Source organism: Bos grunniens, chromosome 8, assembly GCF_055505025.1.
Source record: "Bos grunniens cultivar Pamir isolate PY7600 chromosome 8, Bosgru_T2T1.0, whole genome shotgun sequence".
Lineage (NCBI taxonomy): Eukaryota > Metazoa > Chordata > Mammalia > Artiodactyla > Bovidae > Bos > Bos grunniens.
This window is the reverse complement of record NC_141172.1, coordinates 23,602,924-23,619,946: the sequence shown is the minus strand read 5'-3', so window position 1 is coordinate 23,619,946 and position 17,023 is coordinate 23,602,924. Positions and strand designations below refer to the sequence as shown.

General features: G+C 37.4%; 1 protein-coding gene and 1 pseudogene across 4 annotated transcripts in view; one reads left to right on the top strand and one right to left on the bottom strand.

Annotated features, from left to right (window-relative positions):
- DENND4C (DENN domain containing 4C) overlaps positions 1 to 17,023 on the top strand; it is a 124,702-nt gene that overhangs the window by 15,601 nt on the left and 92,078 nt on the right. The window contains exon 2 of one of the 4 annotated variants that reach the window (XM_086414949.1): positions 13,366 to 13,416. The exons of the other annotated variants lie outside the window; for them this stretch is intronic. The gene's annotated coding sequence lies outside the window, so the exon portion shown is untranslated. The remainder of the gene's footprint in view (positions 1 to 13,365; positions 13,417 to 17,023) is intronic. 4 annotated transcript variants of the gene reach the window in all.
- LOC147366844 (cytochrome c oxidase subunit 6B1 pseudogene) lies at positions 9,289 to 9,544 on the bottom strand (annotated as a pseudogene).

Sequence of the window (17,023 nt, the reverse complement as noted above, 5' to 3'; positions counted from 1 at the left end):
CTTTTCAAATTAGGGTTTTCCTTTTTTCCCCCCAAGTATTTGCCCAGCAGTGGAATTGCTGGGTTATATGGTAGTTCTATTTTAGTTTTTTGAGGAACTGCCATACTGTTTTCCACAGTGGAGGCACCAATTTACACTGCCACCAACAGTGCAATTCCCTTTTTTCCACATCCTTACCAGCACTTGTTATTTGTGTTCTTTTTGAAGCTAGCCATTCCGACAGGTGTGAGGTCATATCTCATTCTGGGGTTGATTTGCATTTCTCTGATGACTAGCATTGTTGAGCATCCTTTCAAGTATTATGGACATACGTTTTCATTTGTTTTGGTATAGACTGCTTAGATTTAGTGAAATTATTGATATGGTTGGGTTTGCATGTATTATCTTGCTATCTGTTTTTTTTTTTTTTTTTAATTTTAAAATTGTTTATTTTCCAGTTTTTTTTTTTTTTTAAATTAAAAAAATTTCAGGTATACACGTGCTCCCCATCCTGAACCCTCCTCCCTCCCCCCTCCCCATACCATCCCCCTGGGCCGTCCCAGCGCACCAGCCCCAAGCATCCAGCATCGTGCACTGAACCTGGACTGGCATCTTGTTTCATACATGACATTTCACGTGTTTCAATGCCATTCTCCCAAATCTTCCCACCCTCTCCCTCTCCCACAGAGTCCATAAGACTGCTCCATACATCAGTGTCTCTTTTGCTGTCTCGTATACAGGGTTATCATTACCATCTTTCTAAATTCCATATATATGCGTTAGTATACTGTATTTATGTTTTTCCTTCTGGCTTACTTCACTCTGTATAATAGGCTCCAGTTTCATCCACCTCATTAGAACTGATTCAAATGTATTCTTTTTAATGGCTGAGTAATACTCCATTGTGTATATGTACCACAGCTTTCTTATCCATTCATCTGCTGATGGACATCTAGGTAGCTTCCATGTCCTGGCTATTATAAACAGTGCTGCGATGAACATTGGGGTACACGTGTCTCTTTCCCTTCTGGTTTCCTCAGTGTGTATGCCAAGCAGTGGGATTGCTGGATCATAAGGCAGTTCTATTTCCAGTTTTTTAAGGAATCTCCACACTGTTCTCCATAGTGGCTGTACTAGTTTGCATTCCCACCAACAGTGTAAGAGGGTTCCCTTTTCTCCACACCCTCTCCAGCATTTATTATTTGTAGACTTTTGGATCGCAGCCATTCTGACTGGCATGAAATGGTACCTCATAGTGGTTTTGATTTGCATTTCTCTGATAAGGAGTGATGTTGAGCATCTTTTCATGTGTTTGTTAGCCATCTGTATGTCTTCTTTGGAGAAATGTCTATTTAGATCTTTGGCCCATTTTTTGATTGGGTCATTTATTTTTCTGGAGTTGAGCTGTAGGAGTTGCTTGTATATTTTTGAGATTAGTTGTTTGTCGGTTGCTTCATTTGCTATTATTTTCTCCCATTCTGAAGGCTGTCTTTTCACCTTGCTAATAGTTTCCTTTGATGTGCAGAAGCTTTTAAGTTTAATTAGGTCCCATTTGTTTATTTTTGCTTTTATTTCCAATATTCTGGGAGGTGGGTCATAGAGGATCCTGCTGTGATGTATGTCAGAGAGTGTTTTGCCTATGTTCTCCTCTAGGAGTTTTATAGTTTCTGGTCTTGAGATCTTTAATCCATTTTGAGTTTATTTTTGTATATGGTGTTAGAAAGTGTTCTAGTTTCATTCTTTTACAAGTGGTTGACCAGATTTCCCAGCACCACTTGTTAAAGAGATTGTCTTTAATCCACTGTATATTCTTGCCTCCTTTGTCAAAGATAAGCTGTCCATATGTGCGTGGATTTATCTCTGGGCTTTCTATTTTGTTCCATTGATCTATATTTCTGTCTTTGTGCCAGTACCATACTGTCTTGATGACTGTGGCTTTGTAGTAGAGCCTGAAGTCAGGTAGGTTGATTCCTCCAGTTCCATTTTTCTTTCTCAAGATCGCTTTGGCTATTCGAGGTTTTTTGTGTTTCCATACAAATTGTGAAATTATTTGTTTTAGCTCTGTGAAGAATACTGTTGGTAACTTGATAGGGATTGCATTGAATCTATAAATTGCTTTGGGTAGTATACTCATTTTCACTATATTGATTCTTCCAATCCATGAACATGGTATATTTCTCCATCTATTAGTGTCCTCTTTGATTTCTTTCACCAGTGTTTTATAGTTTTCTATATATAGGTCTTTAGTTTCTTTAGGTAGATATATTCCTAAGTATTTTATTCTTTTCATTGCAATGGTGAATGGAATTGTTTCCTTAATTTCTCTTTCTGTTTTCTCATTATTAGTGTATAGGAATGCAAGGGATTTCTGTGTGTTGATTTTATATCCTGCAACTTTACTATAATCATTGATTAGTTCTAGTAATTTTCTGGTGGAGTCTTTAGGGTTTTCTATGTAGAGGATCATGTCATCTGCAAATAGTGAGAGTTTTACTTCTTCTTTTCCAATTTGGATTCCTTTTATTTCTTTTTCTGCTCTGATTGCTGTAGCCAAAACTTCCAAAACTATGTTGAATAGTAATGGTGAAAGTGGGCACCCTTGTCTTGTTCCTGACTTTAGAGGAAATGCTTTCAATTTTTCACCATTGAGGATAATGTTTGCTGTGGGTTTGTCATATATAGCTTTTATTATGTTGAGGTATGTTCCTTCTATTCCTGCTTTCTGGAGAGTTTTTATCATAAATGGGTGTTGAATTTTGTCAAAGGCTTTCTCTGCATCTATTGAGATAATCATATGGTTTTTGTTTTTCAATTTGTTAATGTGGTGTATTACATTGATTGATTTGCGGATATTGAAGAATCCTTGCATCCCTGGGATAAAGCCCACTTGGTCATGGTGTATGATCTTTTTAATGTGTTGTTGGGTTCTGATTGCTAGAATTTTGTTAAGGATTTTTGCATCTATGTTCATCAGTGATATTGGCCTGTAGTTTTCTTTTTTTGTGGCATCTTTGTCAGGTTTTGGTATTAGGGTGATGGTGGCCTCATAGAATGAGTTTGGAAGTTTACCTTCCTCTGCAATTTTCTGGAAGAGTTTGAGCAGGATAGGTGTTAGCTCTTCTCTAAATTTTTGGTAGAATTCAGCTGTGAAGCCGTCTGGACCTGGGCTTTTGTTTGCTGGAAGATTTTTGATTACAGTTTCAATTTCCGTGCTTGTGATGGGTCTGTTAAGGTTTTCTATTTCTTCCTGGTCGAGTTTTGGAAAGTTGTACTTTTCTAAGAATTTGTCCATTTCTTCCTCGTTGTCCATTTTATTGACATATAATTGTTGATAATAGTCTCTTATGATCCTTTGTATTTCTGTGTTGTCTGTTGTGATCTCTCCATTTTCGTTTCTAATTTTATTGATTTGATTTTTCTCCCTTTGTTTCTTGATGAGTCTGGCTAATGGTTTGTCAATTTTATTTATCCTTTCAAAGAACCAGCTTTTGGTTTTGTTGATTTTTGCTATGGTCTCTTTTGTTTCTTTTGCATTTATTTCTGCTCTAATTTTTAAGATTTCTTTCCTTCTACTAACCCTGGGGTTCTTCATTTCTTCCTTTTCTAGTTGCTTTAGGTGTAGAGTTAGGTTATTTATTTGACTTTTTTCTTGTTTCTTGAGGTGTGCCTGTATTGCTATGAACTTTCCCCTTAGGACTGCTTTTACTGTGTCCCACAGGTTTTGGGTTGTTGTGTTTTCATTTTCATTCGTTTCTATGCAAATTTTGATTTCTTTTTTGATTTCTTCTGTGATTTGTTGGTTATTCAGCAGCGTGTTGTTCAGCCTCCATATGTTGGAATTTTTAATAGTTTTTCTCCTGTAATTGAGATCTAATCTTACTGCATTATGGTCAGAAAAGATGCTTGGAATGATTTCTATTTTTTTGAATTTACCAAGGCTAGCTTTATGGCCCAGGATGTGATCTATCCTGGAGAAGGTTCCATGTGCACTTGAGAAAAAGGTGAAATTCATTGTTTTGGGATGAAATGTCCTATAGATATCAATTAGGTCTAACTGGTCTATTGTATCGTTTAAAGTTTGTGTTTCCTTGTTAATTTTCTGTTTAGTTGATCTATCCATAGGTGTGAGTGGGGTATTAAAGTCTCCCACTATTATTGTGTTATTGTTAATTTCTCCTTTCATACTTGTTAGCATTTGTCTTACATACTGCGGTGCTCCCGTGTTGGGTGCATATATATTTATAATTGTTATATCTTCTTCTTGGATTGATCCTTTGATCATTATGTAGTGACCTTCTTTGTCTCTTTTCACAGCTTTTGTTTTAAAGTCTATTTTATCTGATATGAGTATTGCTACTCCTGCTTTCTTTTGGTCCCTATTTGCATGGAAAATCTTTTTCCAGCCCTTCACTTTCAGTCTGTATGTGTCCCCTGTTTTGAGGTGGGTCTCTTGTAGACAACATATGTAGGGGTCTTGTTTTTGTATCCATTCAGCCAGTCTTTGTCTTTTGGTTGGGGCATTCAACCCATTTACGTTTAAGGTAATTACTGATAAGTATGATCCCGTTGCCGTTTACTTTATTGTTTGGGGTTCGAATTTATACACCATTTTTGTGTTTCCTGTCTAGAGAATATCCTTTAGTATTTGTTGTAGAGCTGGTTTGGTGGTGCAGAATTCTCTCAGCTTTTGCTTGTCTGAGAAGCTTTTGATTTCTCCTTCATACTTGAATGAAATCCTTGCTGGGTACAATAATCTGGGCTGTAGGTTATTTTCTTTCATCATTTTAAGTATGTCTTGCCATTCCCTCCTGGCTTGAAGAGTTTCTATTGAAAGATCAGCTGTTATCCTTATGGGATTTCCCTTGTGTGTTATTTGTTGTTTTTCCCTTGCTGCTTTTAATATTTGTTCTTTGTGTTTGATCTTTGTTAATTTGATTAATATGTGTCTTGGGGTGTTTCGCCTTGGGTTTATCCTGTTTGGGATTCTCTGGGTTTCTTGGACTTGGGTGATTATTTCCTTCCCCAGTTTAGGGAAGTTTTCAACTATTATCTCCTCAAGTATTTTCTCATGGTCTTTCTTTTTGTCTTCTTCTTCTGGAACCCCTATGATTCGAATGTTGTAGCGTTTAATATTGTCCTGGAGGTCTCTGAGATTGTCCTCATTTCTTTTAATTTGTTTTTCTTTTATTCTCTCTGATTCATTTATTTCTACCATTCTATCTTCTAATTCACTAATCCTATCTTCTGCCTCTGTTATTCTACTATTTGTTGCCTCCAGAGTGTTTTTAATTTCATTTATTGCATTATTCATTATATATTGACTCTTTTTTATTTCTTCTAGGTCCTTGTTAAACCTTTCTTGCATCTTCTCAATCCTTGTCTCCAAGCTATTTATCTGTGATTCCACTTTAATTTCAAGATTTTGGATCAATTTCACTATCATTATTCGGAATTCTTTATCAGGTAGATTCCCTATCTCTTCCTCTTTTGTTTGGTTTGGTGGGCATTTATCCTGTTCCTTTATCTGCTGGCTATTCCTCTGTCTCTTCATCTTGTTTAAATTGCTGAGTTTGGGGTGTCCTTTCTGTATTCTGGCAGTTTGTGGAGTTCTCTTTATTGTGGCTTTTCCTCGCTGTGTGTGGGTTTGTACAGGTGGCTTGTCAAGGTTTCCTGGTTAGGGAAGCTTGTGTCAGTGTTCTGATGGGTGGAGCTGTATTTCTTCTCTTTGTTCAGTCGCGCTCCTTTCGAAGAGTTGGATTGCTTTTCTGGGTGCCTGATGTCCTCTGCCGGCATTCAGAAGTTGTTTTGTGGAATTTACTCGACGTTTAAATGCTCTTTTGATGAATTTGTGGGGGAGAAGGTGTTCTCCCTGTCCTACTCCTCCGCCATCTTGGCTCCTCCTCTTGCTATCTGTTTTTAATGTCCTGTTATTTGTTTCTTTTTGGATTGAGTCTTATTTCATTTATCACGACATTGATTTATTAACTATACATCCTGGTTTTTTTTAAGTAGTTGGCTTAAAATTTATTACATGCATCTTTAGCTTTCAGTAGTTTACCTTCAAATAGTACTATACTACTTCATGTGCAACCTAGGACTTTTCATTTTGTATATTTCATTCTCTTCCATTCTTCTTCATCAAAAGAGGATAATACTAGTTACACCTTGTTGGGTTTTTAGGAGTATGAAATGAGGTAATGCACGTAAAATATTTAGAGTATAGCTCATGCTTTTATTTATTTTGAGAATAATAGAAGATGACTGACTTCATTTGAAGTTCTTGAATCTGCAGATTGCAAGTTTCTTTTCTAGTTTGCCTCAACTACCCATTTCCATGATGACACCCAAAGTTATTGGTTCTCAGTTCTGACTGTATATTATGGTTAACTGGGCATCTTAAAAATTTTTGATGGGAGTGTGCCACCCTCAGAAATTCTTATTTCCTTGGTCTGATTTTTTTTTTTTTTTTTAAGTATTCTAGCAGACTCCAGCGAAGGCACCCCACTCCAATACTCTTGCCTGGAAAATCCCATGGAGGAGCCTGGTGGGCTGCTGTCTATGGGGTCGCACAGAGTCGGACACGACTGAAGTGACTTAGCAGCAGCAGCAGCAGACTCCAGTGTATAGTTAGAATAGAGAACCATTGCCCTAGACTTTATCATCATGGTGTATAACTTAAAATATTTTCAGCATCTAATTCTGACTTCTGTTTCTCTTTCGCTAGCTTGTACTTTAATACCCTGTTTTGATATTTCTTTGGAGAAGGAAATGGCAACCCATTCCAGTTTTCTTACCTGGAAAATCCCATGGACGAAGGAGCCTGGCAGACTACACTAGTCCATGGGGTCGCAGAGTCGACACGACTGAGCGACTTCACTTTGATGTTTCTTGAATTCTATCCAGACCACCAGGCCATTGTTCACACCACTTTTTCACTGTCCCTCATCCCCCTGATACAGTAACTTCTTTCCTTACCCAGTTACATTGATTCATTGAAAAAATAGGAAAGTTAATGCCTACTAATGTTCTGTACTATTTTGTGAGGTCAAGTTACCATCTCTTGTTTCTTGCTTCCTTCACTGTAATTAGGGTAAAACTTCAGCACCGATAAAACACAGTTCTTTGCAAACCTTGTGTTCCCTTAAACCTGAGCAGCAGAGTGTGACTAGAGAAAACAAACAACAGCGCTGTGCCTCTTTAAACTTACGGCCGAAAATGCCATCAGCGCCACGGAGTCACTCATGCTTCTGCTCTCATTACCAAACAGAATGCTTAATCTCTTTTCTTCCTTTACTTTTCTCTCTCTACTGCATCCTTCATCTGTGATGCGTCTCCTCACCTATTTAAGGATTTAGCTTCTGCTGTTATCTTTTGTCTCCCTTGCATCATCCTTCTTTCCTTCTGAATCATATTTGCAAGCATATAAACAGGCTGTAACATCTCAGATCTCTGTCACAGATACACACACCCCTTTTTGTTTCATTTATAGCAAAATTTGTTGAAAAAACTTGGTCGTATTGTCCCTATTTTCTTTCTTTGCATTTTCTCTCCAACTTGCTTGAGGCTGACTCTTCTCCGTCTTCATCAACTAAACCCGCTTTAGTCAGTGTTCTCAGTCTTAAAGCTACTCTGCCTCTCATCAACATTTGACATGGTTGATCAGTCACTGTTTTTGGAATAATCTCACTTGGTTTTCTGGGTGCCATATCATCCTGATTCTTTTCTGATTTATGGCAGTTCCTTCTCAGTCAGTTGTGTTTTCTAGCTTCTCTTCCCTTACCTCAAAAGTTGGAATGCCCTAGGCTTAGGCTTTGTACCTTTTCTACATCAATATAGATATCATACTTAATATTGTGATTGTTAGTATCATCAGTTCACTGCTGACTGTAGCCTTGATATTTTTATCAAACTCCACACTGTGTTGGACTGCCTTCTCTCTTTGTATGTTTTAGTAGGCATCTGAAACTTAACTTGTCTGATACAGAATTTGGGTTTATTTACTCAAACTTACTCTTTTTTCAGACTCTCAGTATATGGCATCAACCATTCACCCACTCAGTTAGGCCACAGACTGGTTGTCCTTAGTCTCTGTTTTGCTTCTTACCTCCAGTTTATCAGTAGCAGTTTTACCTTTAAACTGTATCTCAAATCCTGCCATATCTCATCATTCCTTTCCATAATGTAAGTCATTATTATCTCTTTCTGGACTGCTGAAGTTACCTTCTAACTGCTTTCCCTGCTTCTGCTCTATTCTCTGTGTACAGCAGCTGCTGTGATTTTTTTAAAAGACATAAATAATAGCACATCACCCTTATCTGGAGGCTGCTAGTCGCTTCCCAGCACACTTAGAGTAAAATCTAAAGACTTTACTTAACTTGAAAGGTGCTTTATGATTTCCCTTTCACTGACCTCCTCTTTCAGTACTCCCTAAGTTCCAGAGCCATCTCCTTCTTGCTGTTCCTCAAAGATCAAGGTATTGACCTGCCCTCAGGCTTTTATTTTTTATTTCTTTTTCCTTGCAGTGTTTTCTATCATCATATGATTTACTCTTTCCTGTTACTTCAACCTCTGCTCAGATTTTACTTCCTTATTTCTTCAAAGAGATCTTCCTTGATTGTACTGTAAAAAGCACTTCAATATAAGCACTTCATATAAGCACTTCAATATAATTTTCTTATTCTATTTTGCTTTATTTTTTATTCATAGCATGTTTGCTTTCTGAAATTATTTATAAGTCTATACTTGTTTACTGAATATTTTCCAACTGTAGTATAAGTGCCATAAAGATGTGGTCTTTTGTATTTTCATTGCTTTAATTCCCCTCATTTAGAACAAGGACTGAGACTCAATCATAGGTTGTTAATATACCAGCAGTGATTGTTTGGCAAACATAAAAGCTCCTTCCCGTTAGCCACAAAACTGTAAAATAATTATGAATAATCTTAACAAACAATCTGGAGGACATGGATGGAGAAAATCATGAGACTTTACTTACAGGCTTAACAGGAACAAAAAAGAGCTGAATAAAAAGGAAAGCCATACCATACTCACTTGACTGGAGAACTTAATGTAAGGATGCTTGTTTTCCTTAAATCTGAGTTTTAGACCTGTTCCTAACAAAGGTCTCTACTTTCTTCCTCCCAAAACTTGAGAAGCTTGGATGAATAAACCTGGAATTTTTTTCACTTTTCCAGTGAGTATTTATTCTTAGTTAAGCCATGATTCAAGATCCCAGGGTGGGGATCACCCCAGGTGCCCCTTCATTGCCCTGAGAAGGGGGGAGGACAGAAGAGGTGAGGAGGAGCCAGTTCAGATCTTCCCAGGAAACGTGCCTTCTGCCTGGCGATCATCCCAGGCTGATAGCTGGGATATAGGGTGGAGGGACTGTACACACACTGATATCATTCACACATGGGGACATCACCCCCTTTAGCAGACATTGCCTTCTCATAGCTGTGGAAGTCCAGTTCTGCCAGCAGTTCCTGGTCTGGTTCTGGCTGGAGAAGCGGCTGTTAAAAGGAGCAGGCTGGTAGTTTTTGATTTTTATTTTGATGTTTTCTGCCATAGTGCTGGCTCCTAAAGATACCCCTGAAGCCACTATGTGATCCTCACCAAAGACGCCAGTCAAGTTTTTAAAACAGAAAAGTTTTTAAAAAAGGTGAAGAGGGAGTTTATCTACCAGATCAAAAAACATGCAGAACTGTTAGAATTAACTGTGGGTGGTACTAGCTTGGAAGTTGGCTAATAAAACAAAATAGAAGTTAGATTTCTTTTTTTAAGGATTATATGGAATTTTAGTATATATGATTTTAGTATTTAGTAAATAGATAAAAGTGAGAAAAGAATGTAAGTTAACCTTTCCATTATAAGTAGATGACAGGATTATAAGTGCTGTAGAGCATTTGTAAAACTGTGATACCCTGTAGATGTATATGAGGTGTGTGGAACTCTTACAATTTGGGATCTAATTAACTATGCCTTTAGGTCATCTTCTGTTTCATAAACCATTTCCCTCACTCCTTGACAGCTTTAATTTTTTGATCTGATAGTGTGTTTACTTCTCTTCCTTTTAATTTGTTATTATTTCCACTGTGTATTTAGTAGTCAAATGAACTTAATAGAATTTTTTATAAGCTATCATTAACTAGACTGTGAATGAGACTGAAATGCATTAAGCATATATGTTTTGCTGCTTTGTGATACCTATTGCCATTCTTTTTTAAAATTTATATATTTGGCTGTTTTGAGTCTTGGTTGCAGTCAGTGCACAGGCTCAGTTGCCCTGTGGCGTGTGGAATTTTCTCAGACCAAGGATTGAACCCATGTCTGCTGCATTGGCAGGAGAATTCTTAACCACTAGACCACCAGGGAAATTCATATCTATCTATTTGAATCAGTGCTTTTGTTTTCTTCCAATAAATACCCAGGAGTAGAATTGCTGGATTGTTATGATAGTTTTATTTTTAATTTTTTGAGAAATCTCCATATTGTTTTCCATACCAGTTTCCCATTAAATAGCTGGTCTTTTTGTCTTCTTGATTGTTTCCTATGCAAAAGCTTTTTGGTTTGATGCAGGCCCAATTGTTTATTTTGTTTCCTTGCCTGAGGAGATATATCTAAAACAATATTACCAAGACTGTTGTTAAATAGTGTACTGCCTATATTTTATTCTAGAAGTTTTATGGTTTCAGGTTTTATATTTGTCTTTAATGCATTTCAAACTTACTTTTGTACATGCTGTGAGAAAGTAGTTGAGTTTGTTTCTTTTGCATGTAACTTTCTAGTTTCCTAACGCCGTTTATTGAAGAGGCTGTGTTTTCTCCACTGTATATTCTTGACTCCTTTGTCGTTGATTAATTGCCCATAAAAATGGATTAGTTTTGGCACACTTCATTCTATTTTATTGATCTATATATCTGTGTTTGTGCCGGTGCCATACTGTTTTCATCACTAGCTTTGTAGTGTAGTTTGAAATCAGCTCACGTGGTACCTTTAGCTTTGTCCTCCTTTCTCAAGATTGTTTTGGCTATTTGGATTTTTTTGTGTTTGCATACAAATTTTAGAATTACTTGTTCTAGTTCTGTGAAATTTGCCGTTGATATTTTGATAGAGACTAGATGAATCCCTAGATTGCCTTGGATAGTACATTAGTTCATCTAGTCCATGAGCATGGTATATCTTTCCATCTGTTTGTTTTGTCTTCAGTTTCTTTCATCAGTTTTCCAAATACAGATCTTACATTTCCTTAGTTGGATTTATTCCTAGATATTTGTTTTTGATGCAACTGTAAATATGTTCTTAATTTCTCTTTCTGATCGTTAGTTGTTAATGTATAGAAATGCAGCAATTTCTGTATATTCATTTTGTATTCTGCAGTTTTGCCAAATTCATTGATGAGTTCTCATTGCTTTTTTATATGGCTGTGCTAGGTCTTTGTTGCTTTGTGGGCTTTTCTCTAGTTGTGGAGAGTGGGGGCTACTCTTCATTGCAGTGTGTGGGCTTCTCATTGCAGTGGCTTCTCTTGTTGCAGAGCAAGGATTCTAGGGTGCTTGGGCCTCAGTAATTGCTGCATGTGGGCTCAGTAGTTGTCATTCCTGGATTCTAGACCACAGGCTTAATAGTTGTGGCAAATGAGTTTAGTTGTCCCATGGCATGTGGGATCTCTCTGGACCAGGAATTGAACCCATGACTCCTGCACTGGCGGGTGAATTCTTTACCACTGAGCAACCAGGGAAGTGTCCCCCCGACCCCCACCCCGTCCCTTTGTTTTTTTTTGTCTTTTAGCCACACTGTGTGGCTTGTGGGATCTTAATTCCCCAACCAGGGAAACTATTGAACCCATGTCCTCAGCCATGAAAGGGTGGAGTTCTAAACACTGGACCACCAGGGAATTCCCTCTTTAGGATTTTCTATGTATAGTATCATGTCTTCTGCAAACAGTGAATTTTATTTCTTCCTTTCCAAATTGGATTCCCCTTCTGTTTCTCTGATTTCCTATGGCTGGAACTTTCAATACTATGTTTAATAAAAATGGTTAAGAAGTGGATATCCTTGTCTTTTTCCTGATCTTAGAGGAAATGCTTTCAGCTTTTCACTATTGAGTATGATTTGTTAATGTGGTGTATTATGTTGATTGTGTATCTTGAACCATCCTTGTATCTCAGGAATAAATCCCACTTGATTATGATGTATGATCCATTTAATGCATTATTGAATTTGGTTTGCTAATATTTTGTTGAGGATTTTTACATCTGTATTTACAATGATATTGGCTGGCCTGTATTTGTGTGTGTGTGTGTGATACTTTCTGGTTTTGGTGTGGGGTGATTCTGGCCTCGTAGAACGAGTTTGGAAGTGCTTGTTGTTCTGCAGTTCCTTGAAATAGTTTGAGAAGGTGAATTTGTCCATTTCTTCTAGGTTGTCCATTTTATTGTCATATGATTTTTCATAGTAATCTCTCATGATAATTTTTTTTTCTGTGGTGTGGGTTGTAACGTCTTCCTTTCATTTTCAATATTATTTGGGCCCTTTTTTTTCATGATGTGTCTGGCTAAATGTTTATCAGTACTGGTTATCTTTTCAAAGAATCAGTTCTTAGTTTCACTGATCTTTTCTGTTTTGTTTTGTTTTGTTTTATAGCCTCTATTTAATTTCTTCTCTGATCTTTATAATTTCTTTTCTTCTACTAACTTTGGGTTTGATTGCTCTTCTTCCTTTATTTATTTTTCTTTTTTTTCCTGATTCCTTTAGCTATAAGTTTAGGTTATTTACTTGAGATTTTTCTTGTTTTCTGAGGTAGGTTTGTGTCTCTGTAAGCTTCCTTCTTAGAACTGCTTTTCCTACATTATCATAGATTTTTGATTGCTATATTTTAATTTCTTCTTGACATCATATATTTTTTTGTTTTCTGTATCCCTAAACAACTTACTGCAGATGTAGATGATTTTACTACATTGGTCTTTTAATCTTCCTACTAGCTTTGTAAGTAGTTGATTTGCTACCTTTATATTTGCCTTTATCAATGAGATTTTTCCTTTTGTAACATTTATTTTTCTAGTAACCTTTTATTTTCCACATTAGAGAAGTCTCTTTAGCATTTCTTGTAAAAATACTGGGTCTTGAGCCCTTGGTGAAAGTAGCTGGGTCCTGAGGCAGATGGGGTGGCTGTCTTAAGCCAGCTGGGCCACAGGTTGGTAGGGCCTGGGTAGCCGCACGGCTTGAGGTGTCCCAGTACTGGCACTGACAGACTGGTGCGCTGGGACAGGTCCCAGTGCTAATAAAAATAAGTTAGAAGATTCCAAAATGACATTTGCCAGCCCCAGTGTGTTCATGGTGTATGAGCTCCCAAAATGGTTGCTGCCAGTATCTGTCTGTGTGTGTCCACAGGGTAAGCTCCAGTTGCCTCCTGCTGTTCCGGAGATTCTCCAAGATTAGCAGGTGGGTCTAACCCAGGTTTCTTTCAAATTACTGCTTATGCTCTGGTTCTCAGTGTATGAGATTTTGAGTGTACCCTTTTAAGAGTTGAGTCTTTATTTCCTAGAGTCCTTTGACTTTCCTGAAAGTAAGCCCCACTGGCCCTCACAGCCAAACATTGTAGGAGCTCATCTTCCTGGTTACAGTCTCTGGGCTAGGGAGCCTGATGTGGGGCACCTTGGGGAGTTACTTCTGCATTTGTAATTATCCTGTTTGTGGTTCCCACCTGGAGGTGTGGTTCTCTACCATATCCTGTCTCTACCCCTCTTATTTGTTTCTTTGTTACTTTGTGTTTTCAGTTGTAGAACATCTTTTCTGCTAGTTTTCAGATCTTACCAATGTTACTCTGTAAACAGTTGTAATTTTGGTGTGCCCTTGGGAGGAGGTGGGCTCCCTTGGTGGTTCAGCTGGTAAAGAATACGCCTGCAATGCAGGAAACCAGGGTTCGATCCCTGGGTTGGCAAGATCCCTTGGAGAAGGGAACAGCCACCCACTCCAGTATTCTGGCCTGGAGAATTCCATGGACTGTGTATCCATGGGGTCCTAAAGAGTTGGACATGACTCTGCAACTTTCACTTTAACTTCACTTGGGAGGAGGTAAACTCAAGGTCTTTCTATTCTGCCATCTTGACCACTTTTTATCCAATCGTTTGAGCATCCATTTGGTGATTCTTACTTGAATCTGAATACTGTGATGCTTGTAAAATGGCTTTTAATCATTTCTTATGTGTTTATTACGTTGTATTCTGTTTTGAAGAGTCTTCCTTTGCTGCTTTCACTTTTATTCATTTATTTTATAATATCAGCAGTGTGGACTAAAGTCAGTGTTTTGTTAGTCCATTACTGTCACTCATTTTGATGCTAAATTTGTTCCCAGATTGGCCAGTGGGAGACTCTTCAAGCAGTTTCAGTCCCCTTTTGATAGAATCCCCATTAGTGTTTGAGCAGTGCTCTTTTCCTCCATTGTATAAATGTTCTAGGTATATCCTGTGTTATGTTTTTTTTTTAAATACAATTTTTTTAAATTGCTTTTTTTTTTTTTTTAAATAACAATTCCTGCCTTGGAATTGGCCATTTCCCCAAGGAGCTCTAGTATCTCTTGACTGGAAGTGTCTTAAAGAAACAAAGATTTAGGTGCTGGGCTTGTTTGTTGCTGGTGGAGTGACACAGCTTCTGCGTTTGTTTTTTTTAATAGCAGAGAGGAGGAGGAGATACACTGACTCACACATACGTATTTTATAGTTTTATTGAGCTGTAATTTATACACCACACAGTTCATTGGTTTAAAATATATAATTTACTGATTTTTAATGCTATCACCACAAACAATTTTAGAACATTTTTATTACCTCAAAGAAACCCCCTACCCATTATCAGTCATTCCCTATTTCCCCTCACCCTCAGGCCGAGCAGCCAACCACTTTTTCTATCGATTTGCCTGTGCTGCATCATATAAGTGGAATCTAACTATCGGTCTTTTGTGACTGACTTCTTCCACTTAGCATGTTTTCAGGGTTCATCCATGTTGTGGCATGTATTAGTACTTAATTTCTTTTTATTGCTGAACAATAGTTCATTGTATGAATATACTACATTTTATTTATCTCTTTATCAGTTAATGGACATTTGGACTGTTACCATTTTTTGTAATCAATAAATGTTCACACACATGTATTGAAAAATTTTTATTTTTGAATTATTTTAGGTTTATAGAAAGGTTGAAAAAATAGCACAGAGAGTTCCTGTGCTATTGCTGCTGCTAAGTCACTTCAGTGGTGTCCGACTCTGTGCGACCCCATAGACGGCAGCCCACCAGGCTCCCCCGTCCCTGGGATTCTCCAGGCAAGAACACTGGAGTGGGCCGCTGTTTCCTTCTCCAATGCATGAAAGTGAAAAGTGAAAGTGAAGTCGCTCAGTCGCGTCCGACTCTTGGCGACCCCATGGACTGCAGCCTACCAGGCTCCTCCGTCCGTGAGATTTTCCAGGCAAGAGTACTGGAGTACATTGTACATAGTACTCTATGGCTGACATATTGTATTACCACTGTACATTTTTCAAAACTAAGACATCAATATCGTTACATCGTTGTTAATTGAAATCCAAATTTTATTTTAATTTGACTAATTTTTACATTAATAAAAGATTTCTGCTTCGGTGTATATATATTTTAAATTGTGACTTTGTACTGATACCTCTTAATTCCATTCTCAATAGAGATTCTTACTTGTCTTATCCCATCCCTTAGTTATATTTCCCTTTTCTCATAGCAAAAACTCTGGCTTCCAACAATTATGCAATCGTAGAGTACATATTGAATAATTTCAGAATTGCTACAAATATACCAGTATTAAAAAAACAAGCCTTCTAAGTAAAGGTTAAGATTTATTTTCAGTTCTTCATGTTAAATTGTCCAAAACTTACTTGGATTAGTTCTCCTTTTTCATTCTCTTCTATGTGATTACATTATCAGTTTGATATACAGTTAGGTTCACTGGCTCACATAAATTTCATTAAGAAGTTGGGTGTCTAACCAGGTCAGAATTTAAAATGAAATTTAGAAATTGTTCTTTTATAGATATTTAATCTTTAGAGGGAATATAGCCTGCATTTTATTTGTATAGTATTTATACTATACAAATAGTATAGTATAAATACTATATTTATAGTATAGTGGCTGACATTAAAACTTGGTGATTTAAATAAAAATTTGTATTATTCCAGTGCTCAACTATGTGCAGTCAGGGTACAGTTGGAAAGGAACTATCTGGGCTCTCTACAGCCCAGGCACTCACACTTGGCATGGGAGGTAGATGACACATGGTTTGGTCACAAGAGCTCTGCCCTGGAATATTGGAGGCGTGTGGTGATGGGGGGCGGAATCTGAATTATTTCTGTTTTCTCTTGAAAAGACAAGAAGGAAGTTCTGGTTTACCAAGTCCGTTTAGCAGTAGTTAGATGACTTTGACCAGTAGTGGCTGCCTGTGTTCTCTCTCTAGTTCTGGCAGCTCATATCTTCCATGACTCCTTTAAAGCATTTCTGTTTTCAGCCTTTCTTTATATCCCTTCTTCCTTACAAAACTGTCAGTTGCAGGTGCAACAGTGGGGAATTATATTGCTTTATTTTCTTAAAAAGAAGCAGACTTTATCTGAAACGAGTTACTTTTTGATTTTGTAATTCCATGATTCAGCCAGCGTAACTGATGTTGATAATACTTTTTATATGGAATCACTAAGGCCTTAATTGTAGCAGATAACTTTGATAATACTTTAGTTTCATTGTGGTTTAAACAATGTTCATTTTTCATTCTCTGTGGTTTGGAATACCAGGGAATACAGATATTTTTGAACATTTAAAAAATCTTTTTATTTCAGTGACAGGAATTTTGTAAGCTATATTTAGCCTTGTAAATCTAACCAGTCCATCCTAAAGTAGATCAGTCCTGGGTGTTCATTGAAAGGACTGATGCTAAAGCTGAAACTCCAGTACTTTGGCCACCTCATGCGAAGAGTTGACTCATTGGAAAATACCCTGGTGCTGGGAGGGATTGGGGGCAGGAGGAGTAGGGGACGA